The sequence below is a fragment of the Wyeomyia smithii genome, chromosome 2 (genome assembly GCF_029784165.1).
Source record: "Wyeomyia smithii strain HCP4-BCI-WySm-NY-G18 chromosome 2, ASM2978416v1, whole genome shotgun sequence".
Classification (NCBI taxonomy): Eukaryota; Metazoa; Arthropoda; class Insecta; order Diptera; family Culicidae; genus Wyeomyia; species Wyeomyia smithii.
In genome coordinates this window covers 101,853,507-101,881,074 of record NC_073695.1, presented here as the reverse complement: position 1 = coordinate 101,881,074, position 27,568 = coordinate 101,853,507, and the positions used below count along the sequence as shown (strand labels likewise).

Below are 27,568 nucleotides of genomic sequence, written 5' to 3'. Positions count from 1 at the left end.
TAATCGCCGCGATCTGCCAGCCATGTGATGATAAAAACGCGAGAAAAAAAAGAAAACCGAAAGTGTAACCCGAATAACATGCGATTTACCGCATACTCCTATTTTTCCTAGCGCCGGTACAGTGTACTAGTATGAGAGCAACTGGCGGATAAAGAGACATAGCCCGCGGAACGGCACACGACGCGTGTGGGAAGGATGTAGAATTCCATCGAAATTGGCCGGCACGCAACGAACATCTTGATCGTTGGAACGTCGCACGACAACGACGCGCCGACGCTGCTCAACATGTACTTGCGTCCATGTGACCGAATTGTTATTGTGATACCCAGGCCGGGATATAATCGAGATTTTTTTTTACATTTTGGAGGAGCAGTAGGTTCGGAGCCGGGGTGAGGTATACAGCCAGAATTCAAATTTCGTAGCTTGGAATTTTCACTATGCTCATTTTCCGTGGCGGGGGGTTATAAAGTATTTCGGCGTGTGGAAAAATATGACGCGGTTATGCTCACAAAATTACCTTGGATTTTATTGAATGCCGAAATGTGCGTAGCACAGCAGCATCGTTGTGCGGTTGTGGATTCATTTTTATTTTTCGTTTCAGTTGATAGAAATAGTCGGAATGAAATTTACCGAAGCAAAATTAGGTATATGTAGGTTCAATTCATTTCATAAACTAGTTTCAGTTTTGAAAATTGGATTCTGCCTCCGGGTCTTGAGTTACGACGATGCCCAGCAAGCGTGTAGGTTGTATGCTCGAATCCAGGCTAGGAGAGACCATTAGAGTCTTGTACACTAACAGTTGGCAACATAGTGTATGTTCAATCAAACGAAAAGTCTTGTTTCGATAGTGGAACTTAGCACATTGGCTTTAATTTCTAATCATCGGTGTTTTTTTTCTTAGCATGAACATGCTTTAACTTTTCGTTGAATAATTCCCTCGATTGAGAATCGAAATCTACTTGAAGATTTTATCGCCAAAGATTTTCAAAACTTTTAACCAAAGGAAGTCTTACTTAGCATAATTTAGCACCGCAAATCGCTAATACGCAAATCCAGAGAATAAACACCGCTTCTCAGTATGGTTGTTATCAGTTAAACTGTTAGTAGTTCATCAAACAGAAAAATCATCAAAATCTGGTGTTGTCAATCATGATTCGGTCTGGTACGTCACGTAATTGTCCCAACACATGTTTTGAACCTCAATACTGAATTACCTACGCACACATGGAACACTTAGAACATCAAACCTGATCATAATCATTGCAAGGCTTTTTTCGCATAGAAAATGTATCATGTATTGATTATAAAAACTTTCAATCGCTTTGTGTATTTTTTGGTTAGAATAACCCACCAAAAGTATCATATCTCATATCTTATAATAAAATTTAAACTGGAATTTAACATCAAATGACTTTTAAGTACACTCATCATGAAATGACTTTTCAGTACACTCTTCTTCCTACAACTCTGCTAAAAGCTAGAAAACAATGAATTTTTGAATCTTTTCACAGTGCAATAAAGCACGAAACCGGAAGCATCCGGAATGTTTTTTTCACAACTACAACCAAAACCGAATGTGGCCGGAAACATAACTAAATTTATTTTAAGTTAAGTTATGAAAACATATATTTTTGATTTAGTGATATTAATTTCGACAAACACCTGAGGATTTGGGGAGTGATCTCCCTCACATGCTAAGAAGACAATTCTGTTCAATAACTTTCTTTAACAATCTCCATCGTTGTTTTAGTTAAAAATCACTTATTATATTCATAACGTTATATTTTAGCTCCGGGTATCGAAGTGCTGCTATCATCCACCAGAAGATATTGAATTACGCTCTGTTTGAACCTCTAGTCACGATCGTAGACACAACTTTTGGATGCTGACAAGCTATCAAATGATCAACATCACACTTCAAAACGAAACACTGCGAAACAAAGTTAACTTACTTTGAGTTTTTTACTTATTATCAGGGTTGAAGTATATTTACTCATATGTACCTCCATAAAATCTCGATCTCGATTTGGAGGATAGAAACTTAAAGTTCTTCGACCATTTCAAAAGGTTTCAACTTAAAATTCCGAAGCATATTTTGAAATTTCTAAAAAGATTGCAAAACTGCAAAAATTTACCGACACTAAAAATCGTTTCCTAAGTAGATTCAAAAGAATTCGATTACGATCCGCGAAGAAACAAACTCCATCACATATTCACATTAAACAGCAATAAACCAAAGATTCAATCGAAAATTATTTTCACTTCACCAGTTTATAACGCACGATCAGCATAAGCATCAAATTTTCACCGCTTATCCAACCATTCTGCTTCACGATGAATGAATCACCAGCGCCATAAATCAGCTGCTCCAACACTAATTGTTTCGCTCGAAGTATCTGTGCAGTCTATAAAGAAATCAATAAATTTGCTTCCGCCCAAATCGCTATTTTATCTCCCCGACGTGTCAAAACTTATGAAAATTGTGCCACATTTTGGTGTTTCTACCTCCCCATCCATGGGCACCCACATGCAGACTCTATACACAACCATCGCATTACTTCACAGCGCTTCCAGAAAAATACTACTCATTCATCACAGCGTAGTTCTGTGAGCCGCAGGCGTGCAGAGGACGGGACAGACACAGCACACATACTGGCCAATTCCAATGTCAAGATCCATGAATGCCGATCCCATCCTTTTATCGCCTTTCTAGCTCGAGTGTTTCATCTTGAAATGAAAGGATGATGCGAGAAAAATTCACTCCGACTAAACATAGCATTTCTAGCACTCCATTCAAGCGTGCTGTTAAGATCAGAGTGCGGAGGGTGGACCACACAAATTTCCACTCGACTAGGTAACAGTGTAAATATGATGTGGCCGCAATATGTCGACAGCGGATCACGCGAGGACCACTGCTGGGGAACATCACAGCAACCATGGTAACAACCCTAGCCAGGCAAATACCACCCAACCACCCACAGCGTAGGGACGATGCTGAAAGGTTTGCTCTTGCTTACACGAAATCAACTTTCTCAATCATAATTGACGCTGATGGAAGACCCAGCAGGAGAGAAAAACGATCGCAATGACAGCGAAATTACTGCAGAATTCCTTGCTGGGTGCTGTACTTCAAGGCAAACCGTTCCAAAAGAAGCATGAGACCCTGATCGCAGATTACATCTCTCCTGGTGCCGTTTTTATGGCTGCTATCCCCGTTACTAGCGCCAGTGGTTTCACTTTTATCCGCAAACTGATTACAGTCTGCGCTTTGCCTTGTGAAGTCATGAATAGAAAACACGTTAATCCAGATGTTCGACATTTTTTTAATTTTTTTAACACGTTTTGTTCGCTGACAGCTTATATCCACGGATCGACAATCAGGGTTGATTAGCATTTTATCTTTACTTTTTCTTCTTTTCGTTTTCGGTAGTGCTTTCTTCGCTAGTTATTCGACTGGAAGCTTCACCCCCGGCTATGATGGTGCAAACTTTGTACCAATTCACCTGAATATTTGCAATTTACCTCGAAACAGTAAGCACTTCGCACTCGTTTTTACACCGTCAGGACTATCAACCGATGCACCGTGATTCACCTTGCAGGTCTGGGGGCCCAGTGTTGACCGTGACAACCTGCAGACCTTCAGGGAGCATACACCGGAATTTTAAATCCCGCACGCACAAGCATCCAACACACCGAACGAACAACACTCCGCGTGCGATTATTACATAGTCACAACATGCACTCGGTGAGAGCGAGTGGTAATCTTTCTCTCAATCTCTCGCATCAATCGTCTTCTTCAGCTCTTTTCTGCCCGCTACATTCGCTATGTGTGACGCATATATCAGTCAGTAGTTGGAGACCTGTGTGTGTATGTGGTATCAAAGAGAAAAAACTTCACTTTTGCATATTTGTGCTTATTTTATGTCTAAATATTTGTATACACATAGCTCGGTCTGCGAGATGTCAAAAACTGGTTGACGATTAATGAAACTGGGAACACAACCTGGGGAAGTCACTTGGCCCGCAGATCATCTGGACCCTAGTATTTTAACACAAGCAACTCTTTATCACAACGCCAATCCGGTGTCTTGTTTTCTGTTAACCTTCATGTGCCTATGGATCGCAACTTTCCAAGAGGAGCACCTTGGTTGCACACACGTACCGAATAAACATTCCAAGAGCATCGATGGCACTTAAAGACACCTTGTATGGGTTTCCAGGTGCAGGGCATTCAATTTATTTCCTTCTGTGGATCTGATCGTAAGCACCACGGATAGGAACGACCGCCTTAAATTTTACTGGCATTTAATCAAACAAATGAATGCCTAGGCGAGCCACACTGACTAATCCTGGGAGCAGCCCATAGCCGACCCTGGTTACATGTCTTGATTCTGCACGATTCGCGAGCAGTATGAAATTTGCACTCGGAACTCCCGAAGAATGTAACACTCAATAAAACTACAGCTTGAAAACACTTTTTTCTTCCACTGGCGCTACCTTACAACTTCTCATCCGCTACCAGTGGTGTATATCAAAATTAAAACCGTGATGGGAAACCACGAAACACGCACTAAAAATCTCCATCCGACAGTTAGCTTGGCCGAGCTAATACTGAACACCGAACGGGCACCGAGCGAGCAAATCTTTTGGAACATCGTTTGCTAACTGGCTCGCAAAACCAATACACCCACACCGTGCGCGAGCTCAGCCATGACAACACCAACACCCGCCCAGGTGTGTCCTGTTTTGATGGGGACCCACTGTCAAGAAGCAAGTGTTGGTATCCCCACAATACAGTTGCTCCGCTCCGATGACACCAACACTGAACACCGCAGACAGCACGCCGATCGATAATAAATTATGAAAAATGTTGATCGCTCTCCCGTCTGTCACCGAACCGTATAGTCGGAGCTGCGGCAATGACAACAAAATTCTATGCTCACCCTAGTCGGTCCCGTAATCTCCGCTGAGCGAGAAAAACATGTGCTGCTTTACTGTTATATGCACTACCAGCTGAGAGCTTCGAAACTCACCTGTCTCTCCCATCGCTCTCGATGCATTTTCTATATCAGTACAATATGCACTCCGCTCTCTGCTCGAAGCATTACTCTCTTTACCTCTCACCAATTCTATCTTCTCCCTGAAGCTCCGGTAATCAAAACATTGGGGCAGCACCGACCACCCAGCATAAAATTCCCCACCCACCAGCCGGTGCAGTGTCAGCATAGGCAACGGGATTTGCACCGAGAAAAAGCTCAAACATGAGCACAAAACGGAACTCAGCGAACGAAACGGAGCGCACTTTTTATGCTTTGTTCTTTCAAGGATTTTCGTTCTTATGGGCTTGCAGCTGAAGCAAAAGCAGAACGACGAAGGTTGTTCGGCCTCGGACGATCACACCCTCCCCGCCTTCTCTTGCGTACCTACACAACACAACACAGTTGCATCAAGTGGATGTGACCTAAAAAAACTTTTTGCCGACTCGTTGCTAAACAGGGTAGGCCGCACGTCGCCTCCAAAGTGAGAGAAAATGAAATCATGGCGGAAGTGTGTTCGGTGCTCACCCGGTGGAATCGACGCTGGCAGCAAAGGGGCGGTATGTAATAATAATAAAGAGGCTCCCTGACAGGATTGAGGTAGAATTATGCAACCGATGGCGTGTAGTGATGGAAGAACGCACTACGCGAAACTCGCACTGGCATACGAGAAGGACGTACCTATTTTTTCTGCATTCACTTCATTTCGTCGACGAGGTAGTCGTGTTCACTTATAAATTATCAACACATGTGATAAGTATTTCCTTCTGTGCATTTTTCCTGCGCAAAGACCGCGAATGAAAACTGAAGAGCGCCGTCCCTCGTGTTATCACTGTAGCTGTAACAGTTGGACTTGCAGGAACGTAAGGAACAAAAACCTTTTGCTGCATTAAAGTAACTGTTATTATATTTTATATTAAGTTATAAACATAGTTACTACATTAGGTTAACAGTAAGCCTCCAGTTATTACTATTCAGGCTTTCCTGATAAAATAGGGGATTCTGATTTAATTTTTTTTATTTTCATTCAGAGTGCCATAAATTCTAGATATAAATTATAACACGGACATAGCGCTAAGCTGAACTAAATTATTATAGTTTTTTTTTTTCGAAGTCTATGCACCGGAGTTATTTTTGTGGTTTTACTATCAGTGCACTGCAAACTGCTAACAAAAATTAAAAACCTAAATGTACTGATCGATTTTACGAAATTCTGTTAAAAGAATAATTAGTGGCCTTTAAAATTTTGTGTGTAACACTTTTATTGTTAATTTTTCTAAAAAAAAAAAAAAAAAACAAACAAACAAACATGGAATTTGCGCAAACAATTCTGTTTGGTTTCTGACTGCAAGCATCTTAGTGAATTTTCATGTGTGTACTGTAACTTAAAAATAACACTGTTACACTGTAATGTGTAACAGTGTTACTTTTAAGTTATTAGGGTTCTTAGCGAAGCTAATATTCAGTTAGCGGTTTAGCGATTTCACTAATTTTTGGCTGGTTAGCGGACTATTAGCGTCACTAAAGTTTTGGCCTTCGAAACGCTAATCGCTAATTCGCTAATTTTGTAGAGAAGCGACAAAAAAACTATTCTCAAAAACTGTGAATCGCTGATGGCGTGCATAAAGTCCAAATGTTACTCCTCTCGTACATTGCATCGAATGATGAGCCTACCTTGTTCTGTATGGGCCCCACTGCGACCAGTAGTTTTTTTGATCTTTTGGAGGGAAGATTTGTGTGGAAGAGCCTGAGAATAAACCCATGCTTAAAAGTCCTTTTGCCAACAAATGGCTTGGTTCTACTAAGATTCGAACCTATCATTCGCTTGTCAAAACGGACTCTGTAACCTTGCGGCTACGAACCAACCTTACTGCGAAAGTTACTTTGGGAACATATGTTTCATTCAAACAACGATCAATTGTCTTAATTGTCTAGAATCCCTCTTTTCGACACAAGTGCAAGTCAGTCTTTTTACTGTAGAATGTGATTCCAGTCATCGTATAAGCCACAGGAGAACAAGCTCAAGGTTATCTAGATTAAATTTTTGGAATGCCAAAACTTTCTGCATATGCGTTATAAATTACAGCAACTTTGGTTCTACTTTTTCGATTCAGATAATATTTGAGTTTTTAGGAACATTTCTGAAAGTATTCATTTTATATACAAGCAGAATCACTTCTGTTGCTCCTTATTTGCGAATTTTGCATCTCTCATTATAAATAGCACTCAAAAGTAATTATTTTCGTTTGTTTTTATGAGTATTAAACATAACCATATGACAATCTACGTACTAAAAGTTAGCGATTAGCGAAAGTTCTGCTAATATGGGTTTAGCGTTTAGCGTTTAGCGATTATCGAGCTAAATTTTCCAGTTAGCGGATTAGCGATTAGCGTCGCTAAATTTACAGTTAGCGGTGCCCACCACTGAAAAAATAGCGTAAATTTCGAAAATACGTAAATTCTTAAATTTGCGTATAAAAATTTCGCTTGTGAAAAGTCTTTATGATGTACCTTCGAAAAACAGTAAAGAGCAGACTTAATTCCACCTACGAATTACGATAAAAATCAGAAAAAATTGAGTCAGGAAAAATCTTTGAATGTTCGTGAGTTTACTGAATATCCTGATTGAATACCAAAACCGATTGAATAAGAAATCATCGAGAAACACAACAAAATACGCACGAATAACGTATAAGTCCTTACATTCATATACAAAATAGAACAATTGCGAGGTTAGCGTTACGATCCAGTCTCTACAGATCCTACGACAACTGCCTGGGAGCGAGACTGGTGGTTCCTGTATACTAAAAGTTGGCTTCAAAGTCTGTGTCAAATAAACACAAACTATGTCATCCTTTGATAACCAAAAGGTCTGGCATTTCAGACAACGAATTGTTTTCCCATTTTTCCATAATTTTTGATCGAATAAAGTTTTGAAGAGCTTGTACAATAAGAGTAACATATTTTATCAAGAGAAAGGCATCAATGTCACTTTAAACGCGTTGGTGACGGTTGATTTGACCACATTCAACAATTTTGCTAACTTGGCGTGCGAGAAGTTTGGATTTTCGCGATACGTGGGCAAAATTTCGATGCGTCGCTTCTCTTGCTTCGACACCTTGTCTTAATCATGGATCAAGCCTAGTGGTTTGGCTATCAATCAAGATGTATACCAAAACGAATGTTTAAACTAAATTTTAATTCCATTTCTTCCATAACACCATACCGATGAAAGGTGTGTGTTGAGGCTAGATAAAATATCTACATAATACGTTAAATAACACAAACATCTCTAAATTGAACAACCCCTCGAACCCATTTGTACCCCAAATACGCAACCCAACTAATCCATCTTACTGTCATCCAATCAAAAATTTTTTTAAAATTTCAAGCTTTTGCGGTGCAAAAATAACTGGAGACTAACGAACTGCAAACTATTGGTTGGTAGAATCAAAAGATGCATTAAAAAAACGATGTGAAGGCCGTACAACGCTCTTGCTCTGGCATCATAAGAAAGCTTCGTTGGAAGATCGATGACGGGCCATTCTCAAAAGTTCATTTTTTTGTCCTTCATAACGAGTCTATCTTCATGAAAAATTAATCAATTTTTCTTTAAGTTCATCCACCTTTTTTGACAGCAGTATAGAAAAATTTCAAATTTTTAGTTGTCACCCGTTATACACACATGTTTTAAAGAAGGGGTGTTTAAATTTTTTAATATTTATTCCACATCACCATCTTCGACAAAATATCGCACAGACTGTAAACTTATTCTATATTATTCTAAAAACTAAACTAAACATGTCTACAAAAACATTTCTAGACATGTAGAAATCGAATTTGTCATACACATTGAACAAGCGTCAACACGTTGAACAAGCGAATACATTTCTCCAAGGGATTGTTGTATCCATAGTTGGTTCTGTGGTAGCGGGTAGCCAGAAGAGTATAGTTCCGGAAACGACGAGGAGGGACATTTATCGGCATTAGCTCGAGTAACGCAGGGCAATCAATTATTCCTTGAAGCACATCAAAAACGAAGAGACGCTGCGCTTTATCACGTCTGACTGACAGCGATTCTAAACATATAAGCTGACATCTATCAGGGTAAAGGGGAGCTCCACTGGGTCGCTCCAAGGGAGTGACCGTAAAGCAAACCGTACAAATTTCTTCGGCACGCGTTCAACTGCGAGGTTTTGTCCTAGGTAGTGCAGGGACCAAACAGGTGAAGCATACTCTAAAATGCTGCGAACCAACGTGCAATAGAGTGACTTAATAGCAAAAATGTCCGTGAATTCAGAAGCGTGACGACGAATAAATCCCAGAACAGAAAAAGCTTTGGCAGTCATAATCCCGATATGGTCATTGAAGTTGAGCTCTTTGTCAATCGTCACACCGAGATCGATAGACGAGACACGTTGGAGCGCTTCAGCTCCTATACTGTACCGGTGATGAACTGGATTGGTAGAGCGTGTAAATGATAAAATTTTGCATTTTCATCGCACCAAATCAGCAAAATGTTGATGTCTTCCTGAAGGGCAGTGTGGTCATCCGTAGACGCAACTACACGAAATACTTTCAGGTCATCGGCGAGAGAGAGTTTGAAAGAGAATATGAGTAGGTACAGATCATTCACATAGATGTTGAATGACAGCGGTCCAAGAACACTACCTTGGGGCACGCCAGACGTGATACAAAATGAGCGGGATCGAGCTGATTTAGTTGACTAATACGCGACAAAAATAATACGGCAAATTGAAGTTGACATATTTTTAGACCGTAACACCCTTAACTTATGGCACTATATCTTTTAAGGCAATGCTGAATTGCAGGTACGAGATTCCATTAACTTGCATCAATCCGTTCAACGTTACGAACGGGTCTAAAATTGTGCCCACTACTCTGATGGATGATGTGAAACCGTGGAGAGTGGCACGAATCAGCTTAATAATCGATTAAAACCGTTGGAAAACCGTATTTAAATATAATTCGTCTCGAAAAAATTCTTCATGTAAAACTTCAGCCCAACCAGACTTCAGGCTTTGGGGTTTCATTAGTTTGGTTTATGAAAAAAAGTACATGAATTGTCGATATGAATTTGTCGAAATAAATTTTTTTTCGAAACCGAGTGTTTTCGAGATCCCTAAAACTACGAGATCTGGGCTGTCTCAAAAAAAAACTTTCTGGGAAAGATTTCCATTTTGAAAACTTTCTGACTTCTGAAAAATCGATTCTTGTAATAAAATAGACAACGCCAGATCTTAATGATTCATGCATTCCTAAAACATGTGGCATAAAAATAATGCTCGTGAAAAATTCATGCTTTTTTTTCATCAGTCAAAAAGTGTTGGCGGTTTTGAGTCCGATTACAAAGACTATGTTTATCTTCAAGGCCTTTGCCAGAGACTTGTAATTCATATGCTCTCGTATGTGTGGATAAAATAATGATGAAATAATTGGTTGTCAGAAGGCCCTCGTTCAAGGGGGGTGGGCAGAAAGGGTAAATGCCCTGAGCCTCCCAATTCGAGGGGCCCTCCTAGTCCTGGGGCAGACGTGAAAACAGAGTGAAGACCTTTTTTTGCTCGTCACCTTCCAGCGAAACGTTACCTCTAAAAGAGGGCCCCAAAAAAATATCTGCCCCTGCCCCCAGCACCTAAATCCGATCTGGTTGCTAGATTGATTTTATTTAACAGCTTCTACTTAGGCCTAATCTTCTCAAATCCGGAGAGTAACATTTCTCTTTTCCGATTTTTCTCCCTGTCATTCTCTAGCTTTTTAATTTTTGGCTTTGTGTTTTGTCATTCATAGTTACATAGTTCAGAAAGGAAACTTTATCGGTACTCTGCTTTTGTCGCTTTTATATTTATTTCGCTACCGTGCGGTTGTCGTTGTTTCTCCCATGGGGAACAAGGTGTCTAATATCAGCAGTTTATTCCGCCGAAATAATGTCGAGAAATTATCCTTTTCCAGACCACGCAACAGAAGACTGCTCCGAATGTTTGCCTGTCTGTGGGAAATATCTCTACTACAACATAACCTCTACCATAACAACATAAACCTGAAGGCCTTTTCTACGATCGATGATATAAATGTCGCCTGTAAAACCAAAGACCATGTGTGATTTCGTGACTATCGTACCGTTTCTTTGCACGTTTGGTCTTTGTACTGCACCTTCAAGGGCGATGATGAAAAGTAAATTGGAGAGCGCATCCGGTTATCCGCACGCATGATTTCGATCCCTCCAGCGTCATACGACTCGCGTCGGGAAACTGTGTTCCAGCATAGTCTGCCACAGCTCATTTCTTTTCACTGAGTTGTATGCCACCTTAAAATCTACAAACAGATGATGAGTATGCAAGTTATACTCCCGGACTGTTAATCCGCCGTGAAATGCCCGTGTCGAAAATCAGCCTGATATTCGCCAACGAAGGATTCCGTTAATGGTCTCAATCTAAAAAATAGGATACGTGAAAGCACTTTGAATGCGGAGTTGAGAAACGTAAGGCGTTGTACAAAAATTACGTAACGCTGAAAACCTAGATTTCTTGTTCGTCGCTCATAATCGTCGTCCTGTTCCTGTTTTGCTCATCTTACTTCTTAACGTTTGATAGCGCCTGAAAGTGCTCTTTTCACCTTGCTGCAATCGCCAGTTTATCCGTAAGCAGGTTACCGTCCTTGTCATTACACATCACCGGCACAGGGAAATTCCTGCTTTTAAGTTTGTTGTCTGTTTTAGAGATACTCCGCACGTCGTTTCGGGCAAAGTTGACTGCTACGCTGGCGAAAATTTTTCAGCAACTCTTGACTCCCTGTATCTATCACTGTTCTGACGCGTAGCCGCAGAGAGCATGCGGCTCTTGGCACGGTTCTTCTCGTCCTTCACTCTCTGGCGCTCACCATCAAACCAGCCGTTACGATGTCTTCCACGCGTAGTACCTACCACCTACAACGTCGTATCTACTACTCCACAGCTCTTCCACTTGTTCCTCTTACTGTTTTACGATCCGTTGATCCAGCTCACTGGCGTATTTCTCTACCATGTCATCAGATTTCAACCACTGTCGTTAGCCTCGACTGCTCAGGGGTTGGGAGGAATTCTGATGGATGGGGAGTGAACCTAAGCCTAACGCTGCTTCTATACCCGCCGCGCAACTCGTATTGTTGCGAACAGGAACTGAGGGAAAGTGAACCCCCTAGCGGACCTCGACCATGATAGAAAGCTTTGCCAAACATGTACTTAGTAACTATTACTTGCTCAAAAGCTTCTGTTTAGAACACCCTTTCGTTAAACCAGTAGTGACGAGGGGTGGAAACTCCTTTCGATTTACGAATACCGGACTAAGAGGCTAGTGTAAATTTCAAAATGTGCGTATATACATTAAGGCGAATACAATGACTTTTCTCCTATGTTTTCACACAATTAGCTTTTAGATACGGATCTTTCCTTTTGTTTTTCTCACAATTAACTTTCAAATAATGACTTCTCCTTTTGTCTGTCTTTTCTTCTTTATTACACTGATTCACACCTTTGCTTCTCTTCAAAATATTATATCGCGTGCACTTCTGACTTCGTCTACTGTTCAGCGTAAGAAATCACAAGAAGGTTGTATGCAAAGCCACGACCGCAAGGTTGAAGTAGAATACTTTTACAAGAAAGATAACCTGGCTGCTTGCGTGTCAGTCATTTTTTCTAGTAAATAAACTTTGACCGTTCATTGGCAGTATTGTAATTTCTTTTTGTCTGATATTTTGAATGAAGTTCATTGGATATTTTTAAATTTTGTGCAAATGAGAAGTTGAAGTGCTGCCGAATTGTAATATGCACATTTAATACGACATCATTAAACGGGAACGGAACAAAGGCTACGGTTATGCAGAACGCGAATGCCGGCGCGATGCGATTCGCCTTACCGTGGTGAAATGTACAGCTCTTTTTAAGGCGAAGTAGAGCTATACATTTCAACAGATTTCGTCTTGCCGAATCGCATCGCGCCGTTATTTGCGTTCTGCATGACCGTAGCCAAACACTAAGCGACGCAAACACGTAATAATAGTCAGAGTATGCATGTAGATGAAGATAATTCACTTAGGATTATAGCGCAAAACGAGAAAATATTAACTCTTCAAATAATCATTTGTGTTCTTCAAATTTCAGTTGTTCAATTTAATATCCGATGAAATGTTTGTTTATTATCTGATGAAGCTCTTATATAGGCCAAATGATGCATTCCCAATTTACTAGGTCCATAACTCTGCCGACCGTGCTTGGGAAAGCGCGGTATAACGACCAATCAGAGGTCGAATTTTGTGTTTTGACAAGGCTTAAGAGTTTTCAATAGTACAATAGTTCGAATGATAAAATTGCAATTTCATGCATTTGGTAGGAATCTTAGAAGATTTTCTAATCGATTGCTGTAAAAACGAAGGAAATCCATCGAAAACTAACCGATTTATTAGCATTTGAAATTTTTCTCACTTTTTTCAGTTTTAGATTTTCATTTTACATCCCTATGTAGCCGAACTTCCTGAGAGAAGTATTCTAATTCAAAATTAAATCTTCATTAATTCATTTGTTGTCCTTATAAGGACAATTGTTCAATTTATCATAGGATGTAGTGTTTATCTTACTTCTCTGTGTTACCTTGATAGTGAGGACTAAGGCGCACGGTCAACACAATGAGAATGGTGTTTTCACATTGAAAACTAGACACGGCTTTACTGGAGGAAGTGTTGGCAAATGCATCTACCGCTAATACCACCGCTATTATACGAAAGCGCGTCGTTTCATGTGAGGAATATCAAAAACGAAAAATGACGCGCGTCTAAGCATAACCCGAACTGTTTCGCCGTGCTGCTCCCATTTACCTTTACATCGGCCTCAGGGAAGTACCGGCTGCATCTGCATCTACCGCTGAGGCTGTCACTATACTGCTATTGGTACCAAAAGCTATTAACTCTTCAAATAAGTGTGTTATTTGTTCTCAAAAGAACAATTGTTCAATTCAAAATCGGATTTACCCAATCGCATCTCTGTAATATTACCGACAATAATATTCTTCTGAACAAACTGATACAACTTTCCCATTGGGCCTCTGCCATAATAGATGCAAAAAGTGACGCGAACCGATTCGCTCAGCTGTAGGTTAATGTACAGCCATCAGTAGAGCTGTACATCAACCTACGGCCGAGCGAATCGGTTCGCGCCGCTTTTCGCGTCTACTATGGCAGAGGCCTTAGAGAAAGTTGCTGGCTGATGTATTCACTTCATGCAAGCCTGCTGCTGATGCTTCCCGCTACCACACTGAAACAGCATTTTAGTGAAGGGAGTGTCGTTGCATCAGCTGACCCTGCTACTATCGATGCTGATATACCCGCTGCAACAGCTACGCTATGCATAGCCATGCCACAGTTGTGGCCGCTATACGCTGGCCCAACTGCTGAGCACCTGCAACGCTATCCGTAGCCATGCCACAGTTGTGGCCGCCATTGGTATCCGCTGTACCTGCATCTGCTGGCCCTGCTGCTATCGATGGTGAGATCCGCTAAAACTGCTACGCTTATTCGCAGCCATGCCACAGTTGTGGCCGCTATCCGCTATCGATGGTACCCACTGCTCGCTCCCGCTGCTGCTAAGGGAGGACTGCTGTCGTCGCTGTTCAGAACTACTATGAGCGGCTTCGACTAAAACAGGCTCTTATATAGGGATGAAAATAGGAATGAATTATTTTACGTACGTGGTGGAATGATGAAACTTGAAAAATATGTGTGACTTTATTCTGGTTCAGAGCGATCATTTGATAAGCTCCACCTCTTTTTTCAGTTTCTAAAGTTTTTCCTCAGTTTCGTAGCACGGATGCACAAAAATGATTTCTTGTGAACATTTTGTCGAGCCGGACCGATAGCACTCTCATTGAAGCAACAAAATAACATGTTTTGTGTCGTGTCGCACAGCTTCGTTGAAGAAAATGTTCCCGTTCCCGTGTCGCATGTAAGCAGATTATTGCGTCCAGTAGACAGTAGATAGTGTATCCAGCGAATAAACACCGATGGTGCTCTCGCACACGCAACGGTTTTAACCCGTATCTTATTGCGGTTTGTAACATCAAGCGATTTCGTTTGCTCGCTGTTGCGTGTTGCATCATGTGACAACTTGGCAGCTGGGAGACGACGAAATTCTGTTTACGCTGATTGATTGAATCGTCTTCATATTAGCTCTGCATAGTCGAACTAACTGCTTTTTTGAATGCGTTCTAACAGGGCAGTTTATTTTTCAATGTCGGTTATGCTGATCGCAGCGTTTGCGCTGCCCCTACAGTGGGGAGTTTACTAAATAAAGTAAAAATTAGACAACTACAACAGAATTTGATTGCATCCCGCACAGAATGTCTGCTTGTGTTGATGCCAGAAAATTATTAACCTTCAATTATTTTTTATTTGCCTTCAAAAAAGCATTTTGCTGTTCAAAATCGGTTGCTAATTACAACCTTTGAGCTGCCCTAACATTGGGGGAATTAAGATACACGGACAACATGCACTGTGGAAGCTATTTCACATTCAGTAAATTAGACGGGTGCGACAAATTTAAATTGCTAGGATGCAGCACAGAATACTTGCTTGCGTTGACAAAAATTATTAACTTTCAATGACTTGTTTATTTGCCTTGAAATAAGCATTTTGATGTTCAAAATTGGATTTCCTGATGGCAATCTTCATGCTGCCCCAACACGGGGGGAATAATGGCTGTCTGGCGACACACGCTGAGAAAAACCGCGCTGCTCCTGAGACGTGGTGACCAACCACAGAGCTAGTGCTGCTGCTAAGGAAGGACGACTGCTGTTGTCGCTGTCTAGAACTATTATGAGCGGCTCCGACTGAAACAGGCTCTTATATAGGCCAAATAGCATGTTTTCAATTGCAAGGTATATGATCCTGTCGACCGTGCTTGGGACGCAAGCATATAACGACCAATCAGAGGTCGAACTTTTCGTTTTGACAAGGCTTGACTATTTTCAATAGTACAATAGTGTGAATAATAAAATTACAATTATCTTATTTTGGGAAGAATCTTAGAAGATTTTCCAGTCTATTGCTGCAAGAACGAAGGAAATCCATCGAATACTAACCGATTTATTAGCATTTGAAATTGGACATATTTTTCACTTTTTTCGGTTTTAGATTTTCATTTCACATCCCTATGTAGCCGAACTTCCTGAGAGAAGTATTCTACTTCAAAAGAGCGTTCACCGCTTTAGCTGAGCCATATAAGTTTTCTCTAGTTACCAGAATTTTGACGTTTCTTCCTCTGTATCTTGGCAACACTTTCCTGGTCGTTTACTTTAGATGGCTCAAAACCCTTATGGCAAAATCTGCTAAAGTGCATCTGGTCGCGGACCGTTATGAGCGACTCCTCCGTCCCAGACGTGAGCGTCAGATATCACCCATATAGAGTGGAGTAGTCGTGGTTGTACATCAAAAGCTTGCCTTCGTAAGTGACCCCTCCGTCCAAGACGCAAAGCGCCAGACTTGGAGTGATATCACTCACTTAGGGGGCTTTTTCTGCAGAGTCGTACTAAGGGAGTTGATGTTAATATCTGAGCAGCGTTAACTTTTTTCACTGTTGGCAGAGTCAACACATTGAATTTGGAACCAAGGGTCATATTATATTTCCTGTATGAACTTCCTCACTGCGACCAGAATAGTTAATCTATTGTGAGATATGCCCGGGTGTCTGCTATATTCCGCACTTTTATCATTAGCAATACCGCTATTAAGAAGTGGCATGCTTATTATCATTTTTTATCAGTGCTTGTGTGTAATGTGATGTTACCCTCTCCTTTTACACGCTTACTGTTCTACTATACCGAGCCTCGTTCCTCCTGCCAAATATCACCAATTAAAATTCCTTGGAGAAGTTTCTTCGTGCAGCCTTCTGGCCAGTTTTATTGATAAGTGGGATTTATTTTTGTTAAGAGGAAGTCATGCAAAGGTATTGTAGATTTCATCGTAAAGGAAGGGGAACTGGTGGGGAACCTAAAAATAAACCCATGTTCAAGTCCTTTCTGACAAAATGGCCTGGTTCTGCTAGGATTCGAATCCACTCTGAACACTCAAAATTTTATTACACTTATACCAGTTACCCGAGTTGGAAACCAAATATCCTGACTAATGACAATCGTTTTTTTACATTGTACCTAATGTTGCAAGCTGTGCTGTGTATAGCGCGTCTGATATGCATTACTCGCAATGTCAGGTGTAATAAACGGTACGAGAAAAAAATTATTGTTGTTAGTCGAAAGTACTTAAGTTATTGGGTCGTTTAGCTATATCAGTTTTAAATGTCATCTGAAAGAGCTGCATTTTCTAAGCAAAACGTGATCTTCAAAAATTTACTATCGTTGTCATTCAATTTTTAAATCGAGAGATAAAACGACTCGAAATCTGCTCGAAATCGCTACAATGACAGGTCGCCCATATACCAACTGTCATTGTAGCGATTTGAAGCGATATTTATTTTTCATTCAAAAATCGAAACACAACGATATAAAATTTTAAAAAATCACGTTTTGTAAAACACTTTTTTACCTGATATATAAAAATCTGAAATCCGTGAGTAGCTAAACAACCCAATTAAACTAAATGTCTAAAAAGGTTTCAACAGTCGCGTGGTGTATGATCCAAGAAAATTTGTTAAGCAATATTTGAAAGGTTGAGAGATTTTTAGATTAATTTGTTATTTTGATGTTGATTGTGTATTGTCACTGCATTTCCGCTTAAAAGATCTCTTGAATGTGGTCCTGTCTTAACTTGATTTTGATAGATTTTAAATCACCTTTTTGTCTGGTCATTGAAGCAAAAAAGTAGATTTTTGTTGCATGCTCAAACTATTGGTGCGAACTGTTCGAATGATGCACTGTAAAATCAATGTGGGATAGAACAGCAATAAATGAAGGCGAAAGCGTGGACACCGATTTACTGTAGAGTTTTTTTTTAAGCTGCTGTGTATAGGGTCTACTGCACGGCATTCTCTTCTCCGGAATTTGACCTTCAAACCTCCTGAAACGCTGCGATGTAGGCTCCCTGTCGCTGTAGTTCTCGAGCAAGCAAGCCAGCTCGCGCCGTTATTGAGCGATCGGACGTTTCAAGTACTTAATTTCCAATCGTTCACCGTTTTCTGTTTCCGTATTCGTAGCCTAGGAGGTCATTGCCGATTATTTCGTTTCGTATTTGCTAATTTCGTTGTTCGTGGTTAGGAAAAGTTTCGGTATGGTACCTTACCAGGGTCACGATACCTACATTCTACTGATGAGGCTGCCATCTTAGGTGTAGCTGGCGGGATACAGCATTTCAATAATTTAGGCACCCGCCCCTTCCCAGCCAGCATACGATTAGGGTTCCACGGGGAGTTAGTTACCCGATCTCCGCTAAGGCTAACTATTCTTATCCCGGTCGGCACCTTGTGGATTTTGGAATAGGAGTTGCTGGATAGAGGTAAATGGTAATGAAACTGATCAGAGGCTGAGCAACAAAACCTCTTCAAAAAGTTTTGCTTGCAGCGCGGTATTTCCGAGGAATTATAATTGTCTAAATTGGCACGGGAAACTAATTTTCGATAAGACTGTTTCCTCTTGACATTATAAGTCCCTCTTAGGATAAACCTGGCGAGAGAGGAATGTTAGCTGGTATCTCTCCAGGGAACTGTAGTTTGGCGATATTGGTAGAATGGAAAAAGGTTCAGTATAGTAGAGCATTAGGCTTTAAACGGAAGGGTAAAACCTCACACACAAGTACGGATATTAATGATAAGCGTGTCCCTTACTTTAGTAGTGAAACTACCAATAATATGAAGTGTGAAGTACAGAAAACACCTGGGCAATATCAAAAACAATATCGCACGCTAGCCTGGAGGGCTAATGCGGTCTCGATCAATTAGATTGGTTGAGAGAATTCGTTATCGATATTGTTTTTGGCACATTTTGCATGTTGTAGAATAAGTACAACGATACACCGTGCCCCAGTGCTGAGTCGAGAAAATTTTCAGCTCGAAAAGATCCTTGACCTGATCGGAAATCGAACCCGACATCACAACCGTGTGGGAGAACTAGCCGATCGACATCGCTAACCACAGACCCACGGGGACCACTGACCACCTAGGCAATATCATAATAGATGATATGACTCTGGTTGCAGTTATGAGCCTAAACAAACAAACTATTTCTCTTTTTCCATACAGAGGAATTTTCACTAGAACTCCTAGCTGCACAAATAGTAAAAAAATAATACCATTTTGATTTAATCTTCGAACAGTCTCAAACTCCGAACACTTCAGAACAAAAATCGAATTAATATAGCTAGTGTCATAAAAAGTATAATAATTATATATCATTTCGTTCCTTGGAAAGTCCTTCATCCAGCAATGTATGGCTCTTCACTGTATAGCCACTTCCAGGGAATCAGCAGGCGTTGAAAAAAGTGACAGTCAAGTCAGTATTTAGATAGTTTGGCTATCTAGGTATCTCTTATGTCGAATTCGTTTTTACGGCAGGACTATACCGTCCCAGACTACACTTTGCAGCTGAAAAAATAAAACACTTTCCGAACAGTTTCAATGGTGTGCGTAATACCAGAGGTAGCTGTCACTTTGTTTTGTTTTGGTCATTATCGCCAAATCATTTCAAATCGCCTGGAAATACGCGAAAATTTAATCGACCATTTTTGATTTGAATGAAACTTTGCACACGTATTTGGCTTAGCAAACTGAGCATTTTTCACAGGTGGTGAAATTTTTGACACCCATGAGTTACATTCTCCCAGCTGGTCTCGAGGTACGATGCTGGCCTAACAAGCCAATCGTCGTAGGTTCGAGTCTCGGCTTGGGAGAGACTGTGTTAGTGTCAGTAGGATCGTAGCGCTAGCCCCGCAATTGTCCTGTACACTCAACAGTTGGCTGCAAAGTCTGTGTATAATAAACAGAAGGTCGAGTTCTGATACGGAATGTAGCACCAAGGCTTTGCTTTGCTTTGAGTTACATTCTAAAAGGGCGTATGCCTTTTGGCATAGGTTTTATTCGAAGCATTGTAGCCCAGAAACCGTTGGTTGTATAGAAAAACTGTCTGAGAATGAGTTGTAGCGAATCAAAAAGCATCATAAAAAAAATATCCACTGTACAAAAAAAAATTTTTTTGACCAAAAAAAAATCAAAAATAAACATTAAATTTCAATTTAAAAAAAAGAGTTGAATTTATTTTTTTGTTTTTTTTTTCAAAGAAACTTGACGTTAATACGCAACTTTAAAAAAAAAGTCCAGGATGGAGAAATGAAAAATATTTTTTTTATGGTAGGTTAATTTTTTTATGAAAATTCTAATTCAAATATTTTTCAAAATATTTGTATTCTGATGATTTTAAAAGATGCAGAGAGTCATTTTGAATCTAAAAGCTTTTGGTAGTATACATTCTAAAGGCATTGGTTTTCGAGTTATTTCTAATTTAAGCTCGAAAAATTATAATTATTTAAAAAAATACACGTTTTCCTTAATTTGTCCATGGTTCTCCAGCAAAAACCATACGTTCATTGGAATGCTTGATCAAAAATATACAATTCATTCTTTGACAACAAAACGATTGGGAGAACGGTTCTCAAGAGAAGAGTTAAATGTTCTAAGTGATATAATTATATATAAGAATCAAATATTTATTTTCGAGTTTTATTATCTTAGGAACATATTTTTTTATGACATAGATACTTTACAGAACTAGTTTCACCTTATATTATATATACATCATAAGGGCATCTTCAGCGGTGGTCCAAATCGTTGTTTTGTTCTATTTTTTTTGGAACAAACTCAAATTCACTGCTGCACCGTTGCACAGTGGCAGGTCTCTATACAAAAGTCGGAAAAAACCTAAAAGTCTTTTTTATATGATTGGAAATTACATATTATTACAGTTTTGGAGTGGTGAACTCGTTTTTGATGTCAGAAAATGTCGAAAATAGCAAATTATGCACCTAAGTGCCGTTAGACCTTTCTTATGATCAGGTTTTTGTTTTTGCTTCAATCTTGCTTAAAATTTTGATAGGAGAACTGCTCTTATATTCATCTCAACACCTACATTCATCTCATTGCTCTTATTTGCTCAATTTACTGTAAAATTTACCTTTTTTAAGTAAAAGTAGTTTTATTTTACCTCTTAATTAATTCGAGTAGTCGGAACTTATGAGCGATGAGAAGAGCAAAATAAAGGCGACGGGAAGAATATTGGTGCTCAGATGAATATCAGGGTGGTTCCCACACTTGTTCTTCATCGAAAAACTTTTATTTTGTTTGGTACTTAAAGTACTCCTTTCTGAATTAGGGTGGTGCAAGAATCATCATAATTCAATTTATTTTATTTTGAAAATTTTTTAGCTTTTAGGCCGTTTGATCAATTCAAGATCTTTCTGTGACAAGTTAGAGGTCCTTTAAGGAAAATTATGAGATGGTATCGTAGTTAATTTCAACGTCATTGAAAATATAAAAGACGATATTTTTTTCTCATCAATTCAACTTATTCTCTCTTTATACATCTTGCAGTACTAAAGGCGGTTTACAAGTTTATATAAAAATGCTTGAAACTTCTGGAAAAAACTTCATGTGTACTTCCCAGTCAATCATGTTGTTTAAATATACGAAATTGAATACTTTACAACTGACCACCATACGTCTCCATAGTTTTATTTTCAAAATATCTCCCTATGAGCAACGATGTGCAAAACGGGACCCAGGAATCTGAAAAGTACAATAAATTTCCCATTGAATGTTGGTTATCCGATCGTTCCGAACTGTTTCACAAGATTGTACGGTAGGAATGAAATTAGAAATACATGATTTTTTAGCTTCCCTGCAATATGTTTGACCTCGATTGAGAAATTAGTTATATTTTTGAAAAGTCTTGAAAATCATCCAAAAAGTACACAAATTTCCCTTCAAAATGATACTTGTTGAATCAAAATCAGATCAAAACTGAGAAAGTTTCAGGTGTTTGAAGCTGAGCTAAAAATTGTGATTTCAAACATGAAAATCATCGAAATTGCCCGATATAGCAACATTCAAAGTGCGATTAAAAATTGATATCTCAACCGATTGTCATGAAACTCTGGGAAAAGGTCATTTACACTTTGAGAATCATCGGAAAAATGCAAAACATCAAAAATATTGACATGAAAAATCGAGGTTTTTTTCCGGCTTCCGACCACTGTGCGGTGGTGTAAATTTTGTTTTATACCAGATCTAAATTGAAAAAATTTGAAACTGGTATACGTTTTGGTCTATTTCTGTAACTTTCTGGAACAAGAAATAGATCGTTCTAAAACCCCTTGTACGCTACCAACAGATGGGTAAAATGTCATATTTTAATTGAATACCTCATTTCTAGCTATTTTCATATGAGCATTTTGCGAGTGTTGGGGAATAAACAAAACAAAGATTTTTTATGACAATTCACAATTCATTTTTGTGGCTTTTCTGAAGAAGAAAATGAACAGGTTTGTCGTTAGTGGTTTCAAGGAAATCGACCAACAAAAGGGGCAAAATTCTGGAAGACCATAACCGTAGGCTCAACTACTTGGTTTGCAACCACCAGGATGACAAATATGTTGTCTATTCGCCTTAATTGTATTGGGACTAGAGGAGAACTTAAGAGGCCAGAAAAATGTTCCTCGAAGACAATGAACTGAAAACGTTCAAAATGCTGGGGTGACATTGAGCATTTTGTTTCGAGCAACTCGAACAAAACTAAATGATCGCTGGTGGCGTTATGTTTCGTTTTTCGTATTTTTTGACTTTGCGGGTTAGGTGAGCCGCAGGACAAATGACAATGATTGCTCTTTTTAAGCTTGAAGCATAACTGGCAGTATGTGACCTACTCGAAAATAGCGAAAATTGTTCGAATCAAGCTGCGCAATGCCACCCAATATCCTCAAAATCCAAACCAAGTTTTAGGAACTGCAAGATTTCGAAAGATTGATGAGACGGAAACGGAAGATGAACACCTACGCGATCAAATATTTTTCGCTATCCTCTGTAACCCTACTTGTAGCAGGAATTTTCGATCATACCAATCCATGCTGAGAAATGTCACTGACGCTCGGGTCAAACCGTCAAATCCATAAAGTCTAGTGGATATAAAGTCCGGAGTGATTTACGACAAGGGCGCAACTGGCAAAAGATAAACATTAGGGAATATCAGTTTGAAAATTTGCAAGTACATTTTCAAATCGTAATTTCAAAGGAAGTGACTAACATTAACATCAATACCAAAAATCGACGTAAAATATACCTGGCTAGTTTCCTAACAATACTACATTAAATTTGAGCATTTATGGCTTAAATCTGAACTTTTCTTCTAACCTTTTTCTATTGAGCCTTAAAGCATTCTGACAACGAGATTCGCCCACTTCTATTTCGCCTTAAAGCATTCTGACAACAAGGTACGCCCGTCTTTTTTTCGCCTTGTTTTTATTTTTTCTCCAGTTGCGCCCCTTTAAATGCGCCTTTATTTTGAAAACGAAAGTTGATCCGGCCTTTACTGTCGCCTGTTACGAAATATTTCGCAAATAAGCCCGTTGCTTCAAAACAATGTAAAGGGCCTAGTTCCAAAGTATCTACAGTTTTGGGTAAACTGCTTTATCACCCTTCACTAAAAGCTTGATTTGAATAATTTTATCGATTTATACAAAAGAAATGATTCTTGCCATGAATTTCGTAAGTCTTTTCGAAACCAATAGTGTAATAAAACCATTTGTTTACATTTTGTTAGTTGAGCCCTAATCGCGAATCACTCCGGAAGTGTCTTGCCAAAGTAATCGTTCATTGTGCGTAAAAATTATCGAATTTCCGTTTGTTAAATATTGAGTGTTTTTTATTATAACAAGTCTCATTAAATGATACCTTGGGGTATTGAATTGTTGACAGTGTGACAGATGTCAGCGGTTTATAACAACAAGATTTACAACACCGGTGCGGAGAACGAAAAGTTGGTCTATATTAGCTGGTTCTATTCAGGTTTCGCTGGTGTAAATCTAGTATAAAGTTGTTTCAAAAATAGACCACCGCTGAAGATGCCCTAAGTAAATGATTCGTCATCTTTTGAAAACAGCTTCGTTTGTATCTTATTTTCTGAAATCGGAACAAAAGAGTAATACTTTTGTGTGGCAGCTATTATTATAGATTTTTTGAAAATATTGCTCCATTCTGTTACTCCTTGTTCATATTCTTCATATGATACCCAACTAAATGACATTTTTGATGAATTTTTATTACTTTTTTGCGCTTGTAATGAGATGTTCATGTTCTTTAGCTAAACTTGAATTTCCTGCCATTCGTTTTAATATGCCACCAATTGCATCGCATGGGCCTTTACCATGAGAAGTCGCAAAAAAATGCCACTCTGCATCGACGTTATATTTTGTTTTGAACTTGCAAAGTTTTTTCTATTTTTATATTGTGTTGTGAGGCAGCTCCATCAGACATTAATATCGTTTTTTTCAACTCTATTGTTGTTATAAAAAAAACTCATTAATTTGGCAATGAACACCTGAACCGCAACAGTATCTTGATGGAGTACTTCCGATATTATGATGAAGCTGATATTCTTAAGTGTTCCAGATTCTGAATAGTAAACAACGAAGGGATGAATGGTGGCTTGACTATCATTCCAATAACTAAACGAATCACAAATTGAGAAAGACGTATTAAAATGAGCTTGACTGTTCAATACTTTTAATTTTGCAATAACGTTGGTGGTAAAATCATGATCATAACTCCAATTTAAATTTTGTGAGTCCAATTGAAGATGAAGTCACTTATCAAAATAATCAAATTTCTGCCCAGAATTTTTTACCTTCAGAAATAACTGGAACAAATTTAGATAAGATTTAACGAATGAAAGTACCTGATGATGATGAGATCTTTTACTTTTTAATTAACCCTCTAGTGCCCAATGCCGCCATTTGGCGGGCTTCAGTCAAACCTCTAAAAAGCTTTAATAAATACTTTAAAAGTGTTTATAATGATTCATAGTGATTTTACCGAAGCCCGTCTTAAAATTAACTTGGGCACTAGAGGCACTAAACATCTTCCCAAGAGCACAGTAAAATTTTGAGTAAAAATTTTCAATAATTATTCCAAATATAAATATTTTCTCAAATTATGGAATAATATAATAACTGCTGGGCTGTCCGGGACAGAAAAAGGGTAGTCCGAGATAGTCCGGAAAATGAAAAAAAAAAACAGTTATAGGACAAAGTGTAATCCGCGGTGTAGCTACACCGCAAAAACATTAGCGATTACGTTGAAGTGTTCGCAACAAGAAAAATTGATTAACCAACCTGCTAAGCATTTAACATCGATGCGAAAATTCATTTTTCGCTAATTTTTTAGTGCAAGAATTTATATCATAGCTTAAGTGTTCGAAATTTGATGCAGTACTTAGGTACGATACTTTTTGTTTTAACGAATTGATAGACACCACCACCAACGAATAACAATCGAAACCGAACTTGAGTGCGTCTTGAACTGTCCTACAGATCAGACGTTTTTTCGGTTGCTTGTGGACTGGTCTTTGACTGCCTATAGCTTCAAAGTTTGTGTTTTGTCAGTGTGTCTTTTAAAGACTACCTGAAAGTTATTTCCCATCAGTCTTTCTCAAGACTACCTACTTTTGAATTTAACATTTGTTTTAACTTTTTTCGTATCACCTGAAATGGCTGGACGGAAAAAAAAACCTCGCATCGCTGCGGGGAGGAAAAGAGAGGCATCTCTTTCTGACACATCGAGTGTCTGTAGTGACAATCCTTTTGATATTTTGCCTGAGCAAGAAGCTGGTGAAAGGAAGTTATTTAATAATGAAACTATACAAAATATAAAATCTTTAAAAAAGGAGAAAGTTCCACCTATCGTGGTAACTATTTCTTCTGAATTTAATATATTCAAAAAGGAACTTTCAACGTTTGTTTCTGACATTAAAGTTACCTATCAAATTGGCCGTAGAGGTGAATGTCGCTTATTAGCCGACTCAGTAAAGGGTCGTGATCGTCTTGTTCAGTATTTAACTGACAAGATGTACAAAATTTTTACATATGACACCAAGAACGCCAAGCCGTTCAAGGTTGTCTTGAAAGGTCTCACCAACGATCAAACCGTTGATGAGATCAAACTTACTTTAACAGAATTACTTGGCATAGCCCCTACCCAAGTAATTCTAATGAAACAATAATCACGAGGCGAAAACAGTCAGGGAACTGGAATTTCCCTTGTTAATTATTTAATTCATTTTAACCGCAATGAGGTTAACAACTTAAAATTTTTTGAAAAAGCACATGCTTTGTATAATGTGCGTGTAAAGTGGGAAATTTATGGGAAGTATGGCGGAGGTGAAAAGCATATCACCCAATGCCGTACTTGTCAACGTTATGGCCATGGTTCCAAATTCTGTAACATGGACCAAAAATGTCTTAATTGTGGAGACTCTTCTCACAAAAAGGACACATGTCCTGTGAAAGAGAGTAAAAATTTTCGCTGTGCGAATTGTAACGGCAACCATATGTCAAATTTTTATCAATGCCCAGTCCGTTTAGCAATTGTTAAGGCAAGGCAAGGTAAACAAAATTCAATTTCTCAATTAAAACAAACTTCAAAACAAAATTCTCCAAGCGTACCAGTGACGCATAGTTTACCTACTCCTTTGCATACCCGTTTAACTTATGCACAGGTTACAGGTAGTTCGAACACTATACCGCCTAGTGTTGCTAGTTCGAAAATGACCGTTAATATGGGTAAGCAAAACACGCTAGAAAATAATTGTACACCTATTACTCCAGCTAATATTGCTGCCGAAAATATTTTTTCTAATGTCAACTGCCTGGGGCCTATTACGGCAGGTAAACTTTCTTTTTTGCAACAGGCAATGTTCGATCTTATGAACGCCATGTTGCAGGCAAAATCAATGTTTGAAGCCATTCAAATAGGCACAAATTTTACTATTAAAATTGTTTCTAATTTAAAATTTAGCAATGATTTTAAATAAAACAATTAAAATATTAAATTGGAATGCTCGCTCATTGAAGGCCAATGAGAATGAGCTTTTTAATTTTTTAACAGTAAATAATGTGCATATTGGAATTATTACTGAAACATTTTTGAAACCTAACATAAAATTAAAATATGATCCCAATTACGTGGTTCATAGATATGATAGGATTCAGGGTTCCGGCGGTGGAGTTGCAATTGTTATTCATCGCCGAATCAAACATCGTGCTCTTCCCCATCTTGAGACGAAAGTTATTGAAACTTTGGGAATTGAAGTTCAAACTGAGCTTGGGATTTTATTTATTGCCGCAGCATATTTACCATTTCAATGCACACGCGAGCTCAAAAATTATTTTAAAGGTGATTTACAAAAACTCACCAGAAATCGTTCGAAATTTTTCATAATCGGCGATTTTAACGCTAAACATCGTTCATGGAATAATTCTCAAAGTAATTCCAATGGCAAAAT

General features: G+C 38.9%; 1 protein-coding gene across 5 annotated transcripts in view; it reads right to left on the bottom strand.

The window, feature by feature from the left end:
- Positions 1–27,568, bottom strand: part of LOC129724022 (cAMP-specific 3',5'-cyclic phosphodiesterase 4A-like) — a 477,938-nt gene that overhangs the window by 418,366 nt on the left and 32,004 nt on the right. For 2 of the 5 annotated variants that reach the window (XM_055678605.1, XM_055678607.1), the window contains exon 1: positions 3,523–4,736. The exons of 1 other annotated variant lie outside the window; for it this stretch is intronic. The gene's annotated coding sequence lies outside the window, so the exon portion shown is untranslated. Of the gene's footprint in view, positions 1–3,503; positions 4,737–27,568 lie in introns of those variants that run through there. 2 more of the 5 variants (XM_055678606.1, XM_055678609.1) reach the window with 2 other exon arrangements.